The sequence below is a fragment of the Onychostruthus taczanowskii genome, unplaced genomic scaffold, assembly GCF_017590055.1.
Source record: "Onychostruthus taczanowskii isolate IOZ18803 unplaced genomic scaffold, ASM1759005v1 scaffold28, whole genome shotgun sequence".
NCBI classification, from domain to species: Eukaryota; Metazoa; Chordata; class Aves; order Passeriformes; family Passeridae; genus Onychostruthus; species Onychostruthus taczanowskii.
The window spans coordinates 2,670,997-2,690,263 of NW_024500128.1; the positions used below are offsets into that span (position 1 = coordinate 2,670,997).

At 44.1% G+C, this 19,267-nt stretch overlaps 1 protein-coding gene across 5 annotated transcripts in view; it reads left to right on the forward strand.

Annotated features, from left to right (window-relative positions):
• Positions 1–10,563: 10,563 nt before the first annotated feature.
• POMGNT2 (protein O-linked mannose N-acetylglucosaminyltransferase 2 (beta 1,4-)) overlaps positions 10,564–19,267 on the forward strand; it is a 31,134-nt gene continuing 22,430 nt past the window's right edge. For 2 of the 5 annotated variants that reach the window (XM_041407910.1, XM_041407913.1), the window contains exon 1: positions 10,564–10,648. The gene's annotated coding sequence lies outside the window, so the exon portion shown is untranslated. Of the gene's footprint in view, positions 10,649–10,696; positions 10,919–12,927; positions 12,981–19,267 lie in introns of those variants that run through there. The other 3 variants (XM_041407912.1, XM_041407911.1, XM_041407915.1) reach the window with 2 other exon arrangements.

The window sequence follows — 19,267 nt, forward strand, 5'->3', positions numbered from 1 at the left end:
CTTGATGTGTGGGTTTGCAAATGTCTCGGTGCGAGCTGTGCTCATGGTGCTCCTGCAGCTCCCAAGCAGCCCAAGCCCACAGTTCCCTTGGCCTGGATGAGAGAGTTCATGGGCTTTTGTGGCAACTGAAATGCCAAATGTTAACTTTTAGCTTCTGAAGCTCCTTCACCCTAAGATCTTCAAAACAGCCTTTTTCAAAATATGATTTTTTTTCTAAGCAGTTTCTTTCCTCTGTGCTACGTATTTAATTTTCTGGAGCCTCAAGCTGCCTGTCTGCACTCCTCACAAGTGTTCTTGCTGCTTTTATCAGCCTTGATGCCATTGCCAGCTCTCTGAGACATCTCTTTCCCCTGGAATTGTTCAAATATCAGTAGGGGGCATTATTGTCTGAGGATGCCTGGTTTCAGAGTGTTGCCTGTGATTCCTTATTCCATTCCTTATTCTGTATGAAGACTGTCCTTGAGCAGATTGTGTGGTGACTAGAGAACTAAGACCACTCGGGTGGGTAATCCTCCAGGAGTTAATGATCCTAGACCCAAAGCCACAGCTGAAAGGCTTGGACTATAACTATCACAGCCACCTGTTATATCTGCTATCTGTTTGAAGAAAAGTTCTGTAGCATAAATTTGTCTTAAGAGTCCCATCAGCAGAATCAGACGTTTACAGCTCAGAGGAGTTTGCATGGATCTTCTTCACGAGGCAGAATATCACTATGTCTTGTAAAAGGAAACAGAAGAGGAATACAGTCTGCAAGTTAGATTCAAAGTTGGGAACATGCCTTGAGGTTTCCACGCAGAAGAGTGGTATTTTGCAGTTTTACTTTTAGAACTGTTTATTAAAAGACCCCAGATCCCTTTCACTTCTAAATTTTCAGAATGTGTCAGCACTCCTCTGGTCAGATTTTCTTTTAATCTTTGATTTTGGAACTGGTAAAGTTGTCTTCAAACATGCCTACAGCAATGCTCTGACATGAGCTTGTGCTCTGGATCCAATTCATTCACATACAGAGGAACCAGCAGAGGGATCTCTGTGCTGCTAACACCCTGAAAATAGGACTTACAGAGTCTCTGTGCATACTTTGGCCTTGAGACTGCTAAAGGGAGTGAATTTCAGCTCAAAATTGGACTTCATCTTCAAGCTACAATGTGATTTTCACGCCTGGGCTTTGCTTACTAAAGATTTCTATTAGAGCCCTAGGACAAAAATGCTAATCCAATAGCTTTCATCTTTCCAGTGTCTCTGACCCGTCTCACTCCCCAGCCACATTCTGGAGTATGCTGTGGATAGAAGGATATGCTGCAAGGAAGGCTGAACAGATAGCCTGGTGCTTCTTTAAACAGTTGTGTATTTAGTCAGTAGCCACTATGAAAGAGTTGGATAATTTTTACTGTATAGCCTTCTCTGTGGAAAAGTTCAGTCATTTGTCCAAAAAAGAGCAAAAGCTCCACCTTTCTTCCATCCCTGCTCCAGTACTCAAGTAAGACACATCAGATGGGCACTGCACACAGTGAAAAAATACAGAGGATTATTCTGTCCCCTAAACTGAATGTAATTGTGGATGCAGCTGCATCTGAGTTAGCACAGGAATTGCCATCAGGAGTAACCCCTCAGACCATATGACCCAGCGCTCTTCACAAGAGAGTGCCAACACCATCTGACTTGGAAAAAGAAGCAAGAAAACCTAATAGTGTTGCTACAAAGGTTAGCTTTGGTCTGGGACCATGAGGACTGGCAGCTTCTAATTGCTTTGAACGGTGCATTGCTGGTGAATATAACTCTTGGCTGCTCCAGCTATCCATATGGCAGCAGCTTCTTTCAGAACCTGTAATAAAGAAAGACAATGGTAAAGACTAGTAAATACCAGAAAGCTGCAAAGAATTCACACATTTAAATCAAGCTTTAGTGAAAGACACAATTTCCAAAGTATTGGTTTGCACATTTACTGTATTGTCTGCATCCCATACCAAGAATTACTCATTCCTGGCAGCATTTTTGCCTGTGAAACAGTATTTGCAATTACACTTCCTAAAAAAGTCCAGCACTTTACCTTAAACAGCCCAATGCCTTTTTCCAAACTCACCTGCATGGAAATACTTTTGATGAAATACCTAAGAAGTCACAACAGACATCAGGTCTAACTTCAGTGTAAGCATCCCTTCACGTGACACATCATTTTTGTGCGTGGAAAGGAAGATAAAAGCCCTTTCACCACTGGGTGCTACTCTACAAGTTAATCACTGCACTAACGTGCAGATGTTCTTTTGATACGACCTTTTTCATACTCCACACAGCGGGTTGTTTAGGTTTTCTGTGAAGAAAATTGAGAGAGACCCAGTGGGTGACCGGAGTGCTGCATGTTTGTTATTATCCCCCCCTCACTCATCATAACATCATATGAGTCTGTGATTTCTTTTTTTTTCAAAGTCTAATGCAGTCACTAGGAGCTGCTGCTGCTGCTGCAGTAGCACTGCCTGTGCAAAATTAAAGGATCGAGAAGTAAGGACAGATTTAAAATCTACAATTTAAATCCAAGTGGCACAAGAGGAAGAGCTTAATTTTCTCTATCATTTCAGGCGTGAAGCAGAAGGTGACCCCGTGGAAATAATTTTAATAATATAAATGAGATGGGATGTGTCATCTGCAAGGGAGGGAGCAGGGGGAAGGCAGAGCTCACAGAGGGCTGTAGCTGCAGGGAGATGGAGCAGCTTCAGATGGAGATGATTTTTCTGTCAGCACAAGGCACATGAGGGGAGAGCTGGGGTATGCTCACAGACAGTGGTGCTTTGAAAGAGCAGGGAAATGATCCTGTCTGAGAGATGCTCTGTCTTGCTGTGACATGAATGGAAGGAGCCAAACTCCCTGCTCAAATACACAGGCAAATGCTGTATGTTTTCCACTAAAAGAAAAGAAAACGAAAAAAAAAAGAAAAGGAAAAGGAAATGAAACAAAAAAGAGGGGAAGGGAAGGGAAGGGAAGGGAAGGGAAGGGAAGGGAAGGGAAGGGAAGGGGAAAAAAGAGTACCCATGTTGCTGTTACCCTGGAGAGTTCTTTTCCATCCTAGGTATGAATTCTCCAGCAAACAGACAGATGCTGAATTCATGCTACATCCTTGAGGCCCTGTGTTCTCAGAGAAGTGGAGCATTATTCTTTGCCTTGTTTTCATTTATTTTGCTGTGCTAGGTAAAAATTGAGCTCATAGGAACATACTCCCTGGGGCAGACAGAATCCAACAAGGGAGCCAGGTTTACTACTGGCCTGGCTCTCCCAATTCACTTCTGTGGTACCTAGGGCTGCTGTCAAGGAGGGCAAAGTTCTGGTTAAGTTGTGGAAGAGTTCACTGGGACCAAACATTCCCACTTGAAAACAATGCCACACAAGGACTGGTAGTTGGCATTGCCTTCTGGGTGGTCTGGAACAGGATCATCCTGAAAAGCAGGACAATCAGTTTCCATTCTCTGTCACAGTTTGGCCATCAGAGGAAAAGATAAAGAGAGCATTTGCTCTTGCTGAGAAGAAAGATCTGAACCTTTTTAGGCAGGAGCCAGCTAGTCCAGACTCCTCTGCAAGTGGGAGAAGGGTGGAATGATGACCACTTCCCCAGGTAGTGGGCAGTGGGGTTTATGGAGCAGAGGAATCATTGTAACTCATCCCCACTCAGATTTGGAACCACAATGGTTGAGCATGCATGCAAAACCAAACAAATTGCTGAAAATGAAAGTGATTGTCCCAAAGGAAGACTGGGGTGCAAAGCAAGGATTTCTCAGCATTAGGCTTGATGTTTCCCACTGTTTTGCAGGATGGACACGGCTCTCAAGCTGCAGTCTCGGGAGGAGGTATAATGCCTCCTTGTTTCATATATGTGTCATTAAATGAAGGTGATGAAAGTTAGGCTATGCTACACTGGGGCAAAGCTCACATCTTACAAAGAGCAGATACTGTAGAGAGCAAGAGGCTGGACTGTTCAACCATAAAGTGAAGGGATAGTTATGTCCAGACCTCACACTTTTCCTATGTAGGTGTAACACATAAAACTGATTCCTTTCCTGTAAAATCACTTTCTAAAAATAGGATATGCACTGCCAAAACCTTATGTGAATGAAGGGCATCATAGAAGTGCACAAGAGATCCAGGGAATGAGGATGATGTGTGGCATAAGCAGTTTTAAAGCAAAAAAAATCAAAATTCTCTCCTGTGTGACGGCTCAGTACCAATGTCAATAATCTCTCAGGATTTCAGTGGGGTGACCTGGAAGAGATGGCTGAAGAGAGGGTCTCCAAGGGACTGCTCATCTTGGTGAATTTCAGGTGTCAGTTTAATCTTCAGCATCTGAGCTAACCAGTGATAAACTAGGCATCCCAAAATATATTCTAGCTGCAAGCTACCAGATATTTTTCAGAGAGTTACAGATGGATACTTGGGAGCCACAACACACACTTAAAAAAAAAAAAATGGAAAGAAAATATTCTGCTAACCACAAGCTGGCAGAAAGAACTGTTAAAAATCCTGTCCCTGAAGAGCTCATGAATAAAGGAAAGAAGCTCTTTGAAAAGAGAGACAGAGCATGTGAAAGTCGAGGTGAACTACATCTTTATTTGTTATTACCAGCCTGAAGAGTTAAACGCTCTTTTATTTTTTACAAACACTTACATGTAGAAAAAAGGAAACTACTCCTCTGTGAAGACTTTGTTTTGTTATTTTATTAAAGAACAAATTCTTTTTCATGTTACCATTTGCTGGTGTTAGTTTTGTTTCTCAAACAGAAGCAGGGAAGCCCTGTGGTACTGAAACCCAGCTGATACTAGGTACTTTTAGCAGTAACATGTAGGTGGTATTTTACTTAATTTACAAAATCAGGTGCTTAAGGCTTTGCAAAGGCAGATCTGCAACTTTAATGCATCCCCTTGTGACAATGGGCTGGAATCAGCCTTTATACGTGCATAGTTTACAGGAAGAGGCAGAAGGAATAGATGGGGGATATTAATCAAAAACAAAAAAGGGAATTGATAAATTTTACCTCACGATATACAAAAACGAAGATAAAACCAGATGTATCAAGCCAAGTTAAAGACCAAAATTTATGTAGTCACAGTTTGGTGAACACACAGAGATGTTGCACATTTTCAGCAATGTCTCTTACTAACAGTAATTCTCATGGAAGCAGGACACAGCTCTCTGTTAGAGGAATTCCTGCCAGGAAGGGTGGGAAGATGAAAGAAGTTGTAGTGATAGGAGGCCCTCTTTGTGCAGAACTTCAGGTGTGAGAGGCGGGGTCAGAGCACACAGGGCTAGGAAAGCAAGATGCAAGAACATCATAAAATATGGGAATCATTCTCAATGAACAGGGATGCCAGGCACTGAAGTTGGAGGACTTGTAATGACAAGACATGGATAGCAGGTCTCATAAACTTCCTGTGTGGAAGAAGAGTGATTAAATGGATCGCATTTCCTCTGCATCTAGATCTCTCTCATGCCCTGCCACAGTGGCAACAGCCAGCATTGCTCCTGACACTTCAAAAAATGCCTCTGGGTGGGACATTGCTCAGTGCAGAAGGGAACGAGTCTCTTACAACCTGCATAATGTTTCTCAAGGATTCTGGGCCCATGCTCTCCTACTTTCTGCTGGACAGCTCTTCACCTCAGCAGCTAAATACATGACAGTACTGTCACCTTAAACAGGCAGACTACAAAACACCACAGACAGCAGAGCACCATCAATTCAGTCACTGAGTGACACAAAGTACTAAGAGTGATGAATCTTTCCTACACGCACAAGAAATGATTGATTTGAATAATCGCCCGAGAATATTCACATGACACTCGAACAGTCGCTGTCATGATTACCAATGTCTCTCTTCCTCACAGCAAGTCTGTAATTGGCAGGAGTGTCTTAGATAATTTATACAGCAACAAGATTTTCACACTTTCCCAGTTTTGGATAGTTGCTAATATTTCATGAGACAGTCATTTTGTCATATAAGGGAGCTTTTGGCACATCTGTTGATGCCGACTGCCATTGGATTTCTCCATTTTCCTGTCTTTTTTATTAATTGTCATTAGTCCCCACCTGTTCCTTTTTTGAATTGTGAAGATTTACTTTTAGTTGAATTTAGATTAGTGCAGGCCTTTTTCTATATTTAACAGAAACATCTACTTCAAGTCTATATATTAATGGATTTCCTGTTATAAGGAAAAATTCCTTATTGCTCACTAGTTTGCCTGTACCATGGTTGTTAAATAAGTGAATGGCTAAATAAATCAGGTGTTTGCTTGTCTAACTGTCCTGCATTCCAAACCAAGCAGCCTACTCCAAAAACCAAGCACGGTCACCACCGTCACCAAGAAGTTGTCACCACTCCAGGAGGAGCTAGGAAAAAGCTACTCTCTCCATTGCTTTGCTTCTATGCTAGTGTGGATTGCCACATATTGCTCACTTCTGTGCTCAGTGAGATCCCACTGCCAGCAGCAGAAGCAGGGGTTGGTGCCCTGCTTCTAGGACTGGAAGTCTTCTTTTTCTCTTAGTATCACCGTGAAACTAGTGGATAATTTTAAGTGCCGTCCTTAGAAGTCCTTTTTTGATCTCTCTTTGTATAGAAGTCATGTTTGCTCCCCTGTTTAACAGCACATGTGCTCATTTCACCTCATTTTACCTGCAACAAGATAAACAAAACCTTAACTTTCTTTGGCAACACAAGCAATTACCCAGCCCTTGAGCTTAAGGAGAGAAACACTGGGATCAGAGCTGTGCTTTCAGAACACCCAGTGTCCTCACCACCTCGTGGAACAAGTCACTTCAGTGGCAGCACTGCTCAGCAGCAGATTTATTTCTTTTTTTACTCCTGCATGTGTTCCACATCAGTGTGTGAAAAATTGCTACTAGAGGGCAGATACTGATCATGATACAGCTATTACTGGCTGCCAGGTGCTGCAGAGATTGGGGTCACTGCTTGCTTTTTCCAAAAGAGAGACAGTTTAATGAAATCTTGCTCTTCAGAGGCAAGAAAGAATTTATCCCCTCCAAACAAATTCATAGTCCTGAGGTAAAATGACATGAATATGTATAATTTCTTTAGTGAATTACATGAATTTGTAAGAGAGGTTTGAGGCATACAGCACTTTCAAAGTCCCTCGTTCACCTCTCTCTGCTGCCCGCATTTAGCATATGCTGAGTGGATGTGCAGAGTTCCATGGTGCCTTCAGTCCCAAATGGCTTCACTGATGTTTTTGGCTGAAACAGTTTTCCTTGGCAGGATGATTAGGCAGCAGCACACTCCATGGATGTTGCTTATTACCTCTTACAAGACCAGAATTACTGGTGCTCATCCAGTTTTACATACTGGCTGGTTGTCCCACCAGGCTCTGCTGAGCTGTGATTATACCACAGGCAGACTGCTACATCCCTTGGGATTGTGTGTCCCCCTACCCCCACCAAATGCATTTCACAAAGATGACATTTAAAAAAATCTGAGTGGCTAGATCCCAGCAAGATTCCAGTAGATCCTTCCCTTTGTCCTGCTGAGGAAAGGATAAGAGCACAAGTGCCCACAATTTGTGCAGCACACAGAGGTAGTGAAAAGCAAGGGAGAGCAGAGGCATTGGGTTAATGGCCAAAAAAGCTGAGGCAGCCTCACACAGAGAAACGCAACAAAGAAGCTAGAGGATCTAGTTGACTTCAGCTGAGCAAGGCTTGGAGTGCTGCAGTCCCACGTGTTGATGTTCATGAGCAGGCACACCAGTGACTCTGATGGGTGGAGTCAGCTTCCAGGACCCAACCCTCTGATATTTTACCATTCAAAGAGAGTGTACACACAAGAGAGCTACAGCACAGGTATAGAAGGGGATGTGAGGAGAGGATGTATGGGTTGGAAACATTCCAATGTTTGATTCAGGCTGGAGATACAGCTCTGCTTATTGAACTGTAAAGGGTGACTTAGCTGTTCTAGATCCCAGTTGTGAGCCTATCCTCTGCCTGTGCCTGCAAAAGCTGATTTATTTCCTGAATGGCCACATCAGAAGTGATTTGGGCAATATAACTGTGTGACAGTATGTTGAAGCTCGAGTTCAGGCCAGGCAGTGTCTTCTTACAGATCTCATGTTGTATCTACCAGCCTTGTGCAGATGTCTTGGGCAACCTAAACTGTCCAAAATTGCATTAGGGCACCTGTGCCTGGGCACCTGAAGGGGCTGACTCTGCCATTAGCATGTTCACACTGCTTCCAATAGGTATCCCCTGTAAAACCTTGCATTAAGGAAAACTCATCCCTACCCCGTACAGACGATGTGCTTTAACAGATGTGGGCCTACGAAGTTCTTACTCCAGGAATAACATATGAACTGTTTTGCATGAAAAGTTTATCAGATTATGCTCTTTTTCCTACTGCAGGTTATTCTGAAGCAGACATGACAATAAATCACCACAACCCTATGAATATTTCATAGAAACACATTTCAGCTTATGGGTGTTCTTCTTTTCTTGAACGATTATGTCTGTGTCTTTAGCCATTCATCGTCTGTGATACGTGACTGGCCACTTGATTCAAATTACGGTAGTGTCTGGCTTTTGACTGGTTCATTAAATATTTCATAACAAGGAGGAAAAGTAGCACTGCAGATTACATTTACGTGAATATACAAGCAGGTATTTGTGAAATCTTAGTCAGGATTTCTCCTCACAAATGCTTTGGGAAGATTAATAGATATCTCTAAACGTTGTTGAAATAGTGACTTTTTATTCCAGCGAAAATTCCAATTAAATAATGAAAATTATGATCATGATTACTTGGCACTGTTGCTCTACTTAAAGGGATGTGGGTCCAGCATTCTGAAGTGTATCCAAGACTGGACTATGACTAAGAAAATTAATGAGAAGCAGAGTAGATGGTATCTCTTGAAATGCAGTTCATTAGTGTAGTAGTTCTTGAACAAACTGAAAAACAAATCTCAGAAGCCTGACATTTGCCTTGTCAGTCCATGGGAGCTCAACACTAGAATTCACAGAGACTGTAATGAAATGAAATTTTAAGTAGCAACAAGCATTCCTGAAAACCCTCAGTTCTTGTGTGTATCTCTTGTAACACAAGTTGATTCTTCAGATTATTAGCTACAAAATCTGCAAGGCAGAAAAAAAGAGGCTGGAGAAAGGAACACTAAGCTTTTAGACTTGATTTCCCCCAAATAATTATCAGCTTTTCAGCAGCAAACTTTTCAAACTGGTTAAACTTTTGTATTAAATTCGTGCATGCATGTTTAGCAGTCTTGTCACTAAGCATACAAACACCAGCTAATGTGAAAGATGCTACCAAACCTCTATCTGTCCTTCCCATTGAGTGAAAGCTCTGTACGGGTTTAGAAATGGGAAGCTCGCATGAGAAACAAAAGCCTCAGTGAAGTGGATGACAAAAGCCCCAGTGACTTTGGGAGAGGCTGGGATCGCCTGCTCAGGTGATCCAGCCTATTGGTGCAGGCTTAGCATTGGTTTTTCAAGCTGTAATGATCTCTGGGTTGCTTTGGTGAAGCTTGACCAGAGCAAACACCACCATGTGAATGTGACCTGCCACCGCTGTCACAATTTCCCTGGTGGGAAGAAACTTTTCTCCACTAAGGATACCTGTGCCTGCGATCTGTCAGGTTTTCCTGGTGGATTTGGAGCCATGTACTCATCGTAAGGATGGCTGCCCTCTGCTTTACCACCTCTTTCTGCGTGGAAGAGGGCAAGGAGTGTGGGCAGAAAGGAAGGAGCCTGTCAGGCAGGGGGAGCAGAGGCTGAGAAAGGGACCCAGAGCCACAGGGGTAGGACAGTGTGGGGAGGTGATGGGAGGTACAGCAGAAGAGGAGGCTCAGGGAAGACTTCATTGCCCTCTGCCTGAAGGGAGGTTGCAGTGAGGTGGGGGCAGGTATTTTCTGCCATACGTAGCATAAGAGGACTAAAGGAAGTGGCCTTAAACTGGGACAGGGGAAATTCATATAAGCTACTAGAAACAAATTTTTCCCTGTTAGGGTGGTCAGGCATTGGAATAGGTTGCCCAAGTGTGTGTTGAAGTCACCATCTCTGGAGGAGTTCAAGAGACACTTGGACCTGGTGATGGGTGAAGTGGTTTAGGGGTGCCAGCGGTAGTGCTGGGTGGACACTTGGACTGAATGATCTGAAAGGTCTCTCCCAAGCCTTGATGATTCGAGGATTCTATGATTCTGTGAAGGCTGGAGGAGATTTGGGAGAAAGACGAGGAGCTGAAGGTGGGCAACGCAGAAGGCTCCAGGAAACCGATCAGCCGAGGAGGCAGGGCTGGGGGGGCCGGGAAGAGAGCCGGGAGGGAAACCCGCCGGGCTGCCGTGGGAGCAGGGGTGGGAGCCGGCACCGTGTGCAGGGTGTGCGCGGAACAGCCCCGAGCAGGGCCGGGGGCACGGTGTGCGCCGAACGCGGGGACAGGCTGTGCGCTGAGCGCCCAAGCAAGGCACTCGACCTCAGGGCCCGGCGAACTGCAGCCTCCACAATGCCCTTGGCCCGCAGCGGGCATGCGCGGCAGACGCCTGCCAGGCCCACCCGCCCCGTTCCCGCCCGCCGCCGGGCGGGGACACCGTGAGCGAGGAGGCGGCCGGGGCGGCGGGGCCGGGCCGGGCCGAGCCGAGGGGCGGTCGCTGCCGCGGGCGGCAGGTGAGGCGGCGCGGGGCGGGGGCCGGCCCGGGCTCCCACAGGGGGCGGTTCGTGGGGGGTGGCGGTGGAAGCTGTCGCCTTCTTCCCGAAGGGAGAGCGGGTGATGAGGAAGTGGGAGGAGCGGGGCCATGTCCCTCGTGGTCGGCAGCGACCCCACGGCGGGGAGGCGGACGAGCCGGGGAACCCTCCCGGAGCGGGGCTGGCGCCGCGGCCGTGGACAGCTCTGCGCGGGCGGGCAGCGAGAGCGCTCCGGCGGCAGCCGCGCTGAGGGTGAGCGGAGCAGGCGGCTCTTCAGTTCCAGCTGGGATAACCTCCCCAGAGGTCACAGGCGCTGCAGGTTTAAAGCCTACTGGGGCAGATAAAGATGTAATTATGTTCTCCTGACCGTTCTCCGTGATGGTTGGGTGCCTTGGGACACCACCCCCCTAGCCCCCCGACAGCTGTCTTCGGCTTCGAAAGCTTAGCAATGAATTTGCGAGTTTGACCCCAATGGATACGGATGCCGGGTTTATCGCACCCTGCACCTTCTTAATTATTGCGTGCTGACTAAGCATGGTGGGAAAGTTTCTCTTGCCTGTGTCAGTTCTGGGCGTATTGCACATGCACATTCCAAGGGTGGGCTCGCCAGTGTCTGCTGGGTCCCTTTGCTTCCTTCCAGCCCCCCTCAGTTAACCCGGTGTTTAAATGGGCTATGAAGATAAAGAAAAATAATTAAATTGGAGAGGCACACTCTCCTCTGATGAGAATGACTGTATCTGAACAACTGCTCAAGCCAAGGGAACGTATCAGTGTTTTCACACCAGTGCCATAGCTGTGTAACTATTGACAAATGCTGACTTTAAAGGGTGACTGCTGACTTTGGTAATAAAACAGAAACGGCTCTTTTTAAGAGCAATCTCAAAACGCTTGAACTGATTGATTGGCTTGTTAGCTCAAGCCTTGACTTAGCTGGAAACCAGAAGAGCTCTTATTCTCTGCAAGGACGTTCTCCCTGAAACAAATCTGACTTATGCTAAACACATCAGCTGTAAGACAGGGTGTTTATTTTGCAATGTCATTTTCAAAAGTGTGGTAGATACCAAATGTGTGAACTAGATACAGGAAAGCTGCCTTGCAGTCTGCTTTTCTGCCAGAGTGCATTTTGAACGGTTTCTGATTGCAAGGTGGCAGTTTTACTTGGAGTCTCACTTTTGTGTTTTAATTAGCTGTCATCAAAGCTGGAGTTCAGCTTCCAACACTTGTGAAGTGTGCCATGAACATGTACTCTGGATGCCTGGGTAATGTTTTGGAACTAGTTACTTAGAACCCACTCTCTATTAAGCAGTGTGGATTGAGTGTATGGAAATCTCTTTCCAGCTAAATTTCCAATCTCCTCAGTTGCATCTCATTGTGAACTTACTGAGGTTTGCTTCAATCATCTGGAAATTGAATATTCTCATTCCCCTTTTTCTCACCCCCTTTCTCTTAAAAGTTGTTGTTTTAAAGTGTTCCATAAGTGCTGTGGGTTTAAGTGGTTCCCTGTGACATTAACCCACATTCAGTTGCTGCTCCCCAGAGTTTTTAATGTGTCTGGCCTGTGCTCTAACATAGCAAGGTCTTTAGGAGGTGTTTTAAAACACAGAGACCTAGAGATCTTCCACGAGTAAAACTATCAAATGATCAGAGCCATAGATGACTTTTCTCAGCAGAAGAAACTGCTTTCTATTTAAAATGGCTTTTCCAGTCAGGGTGTATCTAGGCTGTGAGGGAGTGGATTTTTCTAGGAAGTAGTGGGAGGCAGGAAGAATCATGAAGAAGAAGGTGGTGCAAAGGAGAGCATTAAACCACAGAGCCAGAATCAGATCAGAGATCCTCAGCTATGCAGATAAAATTTCTTCAAGACGACAAAGAATCTTCTCACACTGTGGGACAGTATTTTCTTAGGTTGTTTTCCAGGGTGGTTGCAGAATTCAGTGTTGAAATTTACATTGAGAGGTAGAGTAGGTCTGTGAGTTTACAAAGGTCAGGGAAGAGTGGGCTAGGAAGGGTCAGTGGAGTTTTGGGGAAGATGAGTGACGCTCCCCTCTTTTGCTGGCTGTGTTCCTGTGGAAGCCAGCGGCTGTCCCTAAGGGACTTTGCACCATTGGCACAGGACACTGACTGAGGGTTAGCATTTGTTGGTGGTTCTGCTGTGCTGGATAATGGCCCTCTTCCTTGTCCTTTTAGGTCTTCCCCCACTTTCCTCCACCTTCTGTGATAGAACACGTTCCCTTCTCCACCAGCACACCACCTTCTCCGACACCACTTTGCCACCTTTCCCACACAACTGTCTCCCTGTCCTGGAAGCCAGCTGGTAGGTGTGAGGGGCTGGAAGAAAGCAGCTTTCTTTCTTTGCCTTCCAAGTGTGCAGATTCTGCCTGCTGGCCGGGCAGGGGAGAGAGGGCCACTCACACCTGGTCGTGCCAGCCAGCGCCCAGCTCCGCCTGCGTTCGGCACAAGCTGTGAGCAGGCACTGGGCTCAGCGCGGGGGAGGCTCAGCTGGGAGGCTTCAAAGCCAATTACTGGACGCAGTCTGTGTATGACAAGCTTCAGTTTCATTAGCTGCCTCCCAGGAGTATCGAGCTGTGCGGCTCACCTTTGCAGAGATCAGAGTCTCCTCTGTGATGCTATTAGGTGTTTTTAAAAATAGCTTCATCAATCCACTTTAAAAGAGCTGGTCTGCTCTGATAACAGTGCCTGCTGGTGCTTTTCCAGATAAGGAACTTGTCACTTTTCCTGCTGTCATACAAGCAGCTTCTGCCCTATTTAGAATACAGTATAAAAAAAGACTACAAAATAACCACCAGTCTTGACTAAAGATTTATGTGTTTAGTTTAGTAACAACTGAACACTCCTTATTTAACTGCTTTGGACAGTATTGGCTTATGAAGAAGTTAGGATCAAGCTAAATGCAGAGGTGAAGATAATAACTTCACACACCAGTGTCTTGAGGAAATCTTCATGATAGTGTCTCTTACGTAACAAAATGACAACAGGCCAAAGATTTTTTTTTTTTCCTTTCTGTCCCAATTAGAAATTCACTATCTTTAAAAAGAATCTGAAATACTGTGTTGTTCATGTATGTGTATCATCTGTACAATGGTGGGAAGGAGCCAGATGAAATAGTGTAAAACCAATTTCAATCTCTTTTGGGGGTCTGAAAAGAAGTTACAAGCAGTATCATGAGGAAGCTGCAACTGCAGGACATACCTAGTAATTCATTCTATAATGGTGTATGCAGGAGCAGTGTTCTAATTTACACATTTCTTTGATGTTTTGTGAGCAGATGGCATTTTTAAAAAGGTCCGTTAATTCTGTGGGAATTTGGTAATGCCTAATTGCTGGGGGATCAGAAAAGAGTAGTAGTCAAAGTGAGGCTCCTGACTTCTCTGCTCTCAAAAGGGATACAGCCCTCTGCAGCCTCATTTTTAAGCTACTATCCTTTTAGAAATCCTTGCTTAAGAATATTCACCAGTGCCCTCAGCATCAATTTGGAACATGCTGATTGGTCTTCATTAATTGGACTGTTTTCCATGAACCAGACACTTGCTATTACAGGTAAAAAGTACTGGGGTGATTATTGTGGGACATGATGCATTGTGGATTTTCATAAGAAAGCCCTTTACTCTTTCCCTTTTTCTCACTTGTTTCATGGTTCCTTTCCTTTTATTTTTCCTTTCTCTGTTTCTGTCTCTTTCATTGCACCTTTGACTTGGTTGGTGTACTTCAGGCACCTGCCTTAAGTGTTTGCAGCAAAGGACCTAAGTACCTATTTGCACTGTGACATCAAAGGATCACATTTTGAAATTACAACTTTTCCTTTGAACAAAAAGAAAAGGTTCCTGGTTGCTATGGTGATGAGCACTGTATAAATGCCTATAAATAAATAAACAGCTGATTCATGGGCTTTGATTTGCACTATTTTTTGCTTTTCTAATGAGATATAATTAAATATCAGAATGGGAGGAAGTGACTTTCGATTAATTTTATTAAATACATGTTACGCCTTCTGTTTTACAGTATTTCAGCTGAGAACGGTTAAATAGTAAGATGTGTATTTTTCTCTCTGTAGGAAGTTAATGGTTTGAAAAATCATAGTCTAGTATTTATAGAAAAAACTTTCAGATGCCAAAAGGCAGTCCACTAAAAAGATGGTGTCCATTTTCAGTTTACTCAGAACTTACACTTTGGGCTAAATGCCTATTTTTTTTTATCTTTAAGACACTATTAGAGCTGTTGCAACATTTAAGTTCCAGTCAAAAGTGTCTATAAATGTAATTATGTTCTTCTGCAGTATTTGAAACCCCACTGGTGCACAACAACAAAACTTGAAAATGTCACGGACTTTTTCTTTTATGTCAAAATGACAAAGGCGCAGTGAAAAATCATATATTCCTTGTTGAAGTTTGAGGAGGAGGGGAGAATTGGCTTTTTCATAAGCTTTTTGTTCTCGGGTCTGTGATGTAAAAGTAGCTTTCTCTCTGTGCTAAAGGTGATAATTGTAAAATGGATTGGATGGAGACAATAAACAGCGCACTGGAGTAATCCCACACACAGGTGTTTCTCACTCAGGAAACGGGTTTGCTTTGATTAACAGCAAAGGAGAGTCTATAATGGAAGGAGCTGTCCTTAGGGAAGGAAAAAAGGTTTGTGTGATACACAGAGCTACTCCTTGGTTAAAGGATCGGTCTGGTTTCTCGGTGGAAACTGATTTTGCTACACTGGTCTGAAGAGAGATTATCTCAGCCCTGAGCTGTGGAGTGCAGCTTGTGCACTGACAGGGAGTAGTTCTGTTTTCTACCACAGATTTTTTTTGTATTCAAAGCAACTGTCAGATTTCCAAAGGACTTGGAGCACTATCCTGTCCTATTAAACAATGATAAAGTAACACCACATCCTTCACTGTCTTCCTTCCCTCTGTGCATTCAGATTCGTGTCTGTTTGCTTTACCAATTAAAAATATATTTGACTAAATATCTTTTACTTCCAGGCGTGGGTAATTGGGAGGACAAGGACACGTGGTAGTTTTTTGCAGTTACACACAACTTCTTCTCTCAGAGCAAAACATGTATCTGTGCACAGCTGGAGAAGGCAGGGGCAGAACAGGAGCAAGGAATGGTGTCCCTGAGGGTCTCACTTGAGCAGTGACAGCCTGCTCCAGTTTGATTTACATTTCATAGGCCTGTCACTTTAGTCACAGCTGAGCTGCTGCTGTGGCCTGGCTGGTGGTGCTCACCTGAAGAACAGTGACAGCATCAGTGAAATAGCCATAGAGCTGCTTCTGAATGGAGTTTTCTGCCAAGGGACTGTGCTCATTTCTCAGAGGGAGGCACAGTGTCCCGACCCTGACCCTGTGCCACCACAGCACTGTTTCATGTGGGCCTGAGGCTGGAGCAGGTTGTGCCTGCTGGAATGTCATATGTACTCCACTTTTATCAAAGGCAGCTTTACCTGGATTGAGGGTAGGTTTGGGCTGTCAGTGTTTGACCTGCATTACTGACAGTGGACAAGGCAATCCAGGGTCTCTCCTAAAAGAGTTGCTGCAGAGGCTGATGAGGTTTGTAGGCAACCGGAACCCAAACAGAATCTGCTGCCTGCCAGAGCAACAGGGAGATGGGAAAGGTGGCAAACAGGGAGTCTAGAATGTGCTTCAAGTTTGCAGCTACTCCCAGGGCTAGCCACATGGTTTTGGAGACCAGGCTGGTGCTGGAGCAAGACCAGGCTCCAGAGTCATTGACAGAATTTTATCAATTGAAAAGCAGCATTGTTAGTAGTACATACTGCCTTTAACGGAGAGGCATCTTTATTTAGAAATCTTTTCTTTGGAGAGGAGGATGAAATACACATATAGATATTAATGACAGGACAAACTGTTAAGGACAAGCTGGAGATGTTGTGTATCTCCTTTTCTGGCATGGTTAGGACAAAGGGTGAAACAGTGCATATACCAGATTTTTTTTTTTCTCATTCCTCAGAAGGTCTGCTTATGTGTGGTTAGAATTTTTTTTCTGTCAGAATTTTTTTAATAGATAGATATGATCCAGGACCATCTGGTGGAATATGCTGTTGTCACATCTAGGTTTTCTGATGTATTGCCTGTCAAGTTATGTTGTATGTTCAAATGAATTTCTCATATGATCTGCTGACAGCTACTGACAGTCCTGAGATGGGAACTTGGAAGCCTGAGGGAAGAACAGAGGGGCAGAGCTAGCTTTAAAAATGTAGCTTTCATTTCTTTTGGTTGGTGGGCTTTTATTTCTGGTATTTAAGGGTGACTTTTTTATTGAAGAAAGGTGAATGAGTGAGCTTTAAACCAAGTGCACCTAAACTACTGTAATTTTATTTGGAAAGTCTTGGAAGTCCACCTGTAGTTTTGTTGTTGATTTTATTTTTTTCTTTGACATTGGGCTCCTTAGTCGTTCTCTATCCTTAACTCTCCATCTGTAGACAATCTCACCTACTTAAATTGCAGCCTTTTCTTTCTCCTTTACTCCTCAGTCCTTATCCAGTCCCTTTTTAGAAAGACCTCAAAATATTTTTTGTATTTGTTAGGAATCCTAATAATCATAGTATGCTAATCCTAAATCCTAACACCATAATAATTCTGTAGTAAAATGAACTTAGATTTTTGACAAATTCATATTAATGTTTGCAAACAGATCAATGTATAAAAGCAATAAGCAACTCTGAAATAACTACAGAAATTCTTTTCTTGCTGGTACAATATTCAAATAATTAATTAAAGTAGATTGTTTTTGATGTCAAGATCCACAGTGCAATTGCATTTCCTCACACACTGATGCTCTGCTCTGCTTTGTAAACCAGAATCCAAATAAGCCATAAGCACTTCAGTTTTGTTTTTCATTTTTTTTTCTGCCATAATTTGAAGCTCCAAGTAGCAATTATAGGCTGGTGACAAGATAAATTTCACAACTTGTTGTCATTCATCATTTTTCAATTGGCTAGATCAGAAAATAATTGATTTGTGTTTGAAATTTAAAGGTTTTTATTTTATATAGTAGTAGTAGAAAGCATAGTTCAGGTATTTCTGACTGGGTTGGGAGGAAGCCTGTTTGTAGACAGAGGTGGGATTGCCCTGCAACGGCACATCCAGGTGTGGCTCTGAACACAGGCTCACCCCCTTCTCTCTCAAGGCTGTCCTGTTGTACCAGGCCTCCTGCTCTTTACGTCCTGCCTAAGTGTTGATGAAGTTGGAAGTCACCCTTGAAAAGGAAAAAGCTTTCTTCCGTGGGAATCTGGATCTTAAGATGACAGTCCCCAAGCTCAGGGGACTCTTGCTGAGGCAGAAGCTGGAAAGCATTTACTTGCCTCTGGTTACTCCTGTGAGTCCTTGATGCTACTTCCTGGACTGGGGACTGTGAGTGCCCTTCTGTGGCAGTCGAGAGAAATCATATTAAGCTGACCAGGCCTGTAAAACCAGAATATAGGGACCACTGTTGTGTATTCCAGTTTTGTTCCACACTTTTAAAGTATCAGATAAGGAGACTTGGAAATGATCCCACTCCTGTGGTAGGGGAGGGATTGGATATGCAAGGGGCAGTGTAAGGATGCAGTGGCTCTCCATGGTGGTGGTGATCTCTGTTGGATGGAGCACTGTTCCCATACTGTTCAAGCATCAGCCCAGCTGTTTTCAGAAGTGGACTTTGAAGGAAGCCCCATAGATGGAATATGGCCAAATCCTCTGCCTGTAACATGTTTGATAGCACTGCAGGGTGACAAAGCTGGTCTTCAGTCCTTAAATGCATTAAATTAACTCCAGGCAAGCTTGCTGAGAAAAGGGTAATGAAGCAGGTCCAAAATGGGCCGTGTGCGCTCAAGCACATGCAGTGGGCTTAATGCTCTAGGCAGCATTCCCACAGGCACATGGCTCTGGAGCAGCCAGGTCATGGAGCACACTGTGCTGTTTGTTAAATGTATTGCAGACCACAGGTGCAGCCAAAATCACTTAGCCAGGCATCAAAGAGAAAGTCAGGAAGGAGAGCAATTCCATCAGGAGAAACTTGTGAGAAGAGCTGGATCCAGTCTGACATAATGCTGGCTTGTGGAGGATGTGTTCCAGTCAGCACCCTCTCAGGGACCTGCCTAGCCCACTGCAGCTAAAGTTTCAGCTTCTGATAATTGAGATGAGGATCTCAGCACATGGATTGTGTTGTTTCAGGTAGAGGCAGCATCTGAACAGGTCTGCAGCGTGACTCACATTGTGCAGTCTTCATCTTTACTTGATGTGATGAGGAGGAGGGAGGGTGGAGATTACTTGAAGCACCTGGATAGAGGTAGAACATAATTTTTCAGAGTTCCTTTGTCTGGAGGAGTACACAGCCCATATGTAATTCAGAAACATGTTAAAAAATAGGGAGCTGTTGTCTTTAAAAATCGGTGAGCACCCAAGTCTGTTGGTTGAAAATCTTGCAATATGTCTAAAATGAACCAAGAAAGTGTGTATAAAAAGTAGTGATAAAACTAACCCCTTCATAAACTCAGAATAATGTGTATTTTCCACATTTAGGCTGAAATACCTGGAGCTGCACATGGATTTATCAATTGTCAGTTCTTCTGAAATCACATTTAATAGAGATGTTC